Source organism: Heterodontus francisci, chromosome 45 (assembly GCF_036365525.1).
Source record: "Heterodontus francisci isolate sHetFra1 chromosome 45, sHetFra1.hap1, whole genome shotgun sequence".
Classification (NCBI taxonomy): Eukaryota; Metazoa; Chordata; class Chondrichthyes; order Heterodontiformes; family Heterodontidae; genus Heterodontus; species Heterodontus francisci.
Genome location: NC_090415.1, coordinates 440496 through 441942, shown reverse-complemented (window position 1 = coordinate 441942; position 1447 = coordinate 440496).

Below are 1447 nucleotides of genomic sequence, written 5' to 3'. Positions count from 1 at the left end.
CATTGGAGAGGATTTCAGTGCAGTACGCCGGACTGGAGTATGTGTACTGTCTGTACACAGCCCCGGACAGTGGAGAGGATTTCAGTGCAGTACGCCAGACTGGAGTACGTGTACTGTCTGTACACAGCCCCGGACAGTGGGGAGGATTTCAGTGCAGTACGCCAGACTGGAGTACGTGTACTGTCTGTACACAGCCCCGGACAGTGGAGAGGATTTCAGTGCAGCATGCCGGACTGGAGTACGTGTCCTGTCTGTACACAGCCCCGGACAGTGGAGAGGATTTCAGTGCAGTACGCCGGACTGGAGTACGTGTCCTGTCTGTACACAGCCCCGGACAGTGGAGAGGATTTCAGTGCAGTACGCCAGACTGGAGTACGTGTACTGTCTGTACACAGCCCCGGACATTGGAGAGGATTTCAGTGCAGTACGCCGGACTGGAGTATGTGTACTGTCTGTACACAGCCCCGGACAGTCGAGAGGATTTCAGTGCAGTACCCCGGACTGGAGTACGTGTACTGTCTGTACACAGCCCCGGACAGTTGCGAGGATTTCAGTGCAGTACGCCGGACTGGTGTACGTGTACTGTCTGTACACAGCCTCGGACAGTGGAGATGATTTCAGTGTAGTACGCTGGACTGGAGTACGTGTACTGTCTGTACACAGCCCCGGACAGTTGCGAGGATTTCAGTGCAGTATGCCGGACTGGAGTACGTGTACTGTCTGGACACAGCCCCGGACAGTGGAGAGGATTTCAGTGCAGTATGCCAGACTGGAGTACGTGTACTGTCTGTACACAGCCCCGGACAGTGGAGAGGATTTCAGTGCAGTACGCCGGACTGGAGTACGTGTACTGTCTGGACACAGCCCCGGACAGTCGAGAGGATTTCAGTGCAGTATGCCGGACTGGAGTACGTGTACTGTCTGTACACAGCCCCGGACAGTGGAGAGGATTTCAGTGCAGTACGCCGGACTGGAGTACGTGTACTGTCTGTACACAGCCCCGGACAGTGGAGAGGATTTCAGTGCAGTACGCCGGACTGGAGTACGTGTACTGTCTGGACACAGCCCCGGACAGTCGAGAGGATTTCAGTGCAGTATGCCGGACTGGAGTACGTGTACTGTCTGTACACAGCCCCGGACAGTGGAGAGGATTTCAGTGCAGTACGCCGGACTGGAGTACGTGTACTGTCTGGACACAGCCCCGGACAGTGGAGAGGATTTCAGTGCAGTATGCCAGACTGGAGTACGTGTACTGTCTGTACACAGCCCCGGACAGTGGAGAGGATTTCAGTACAGTACGCCGGACTGGAGTACATGTACTGTCTGTACACAGCACCGGACAGTGGAGGAGATTTCAGTGCAGTACGCCGGACTGGAGTACGTGTCCTGTCTGCACACAGCCCCGGACAGTGGAGAGGATTTCAGTGCAGTACGCCGGACTGGAGTA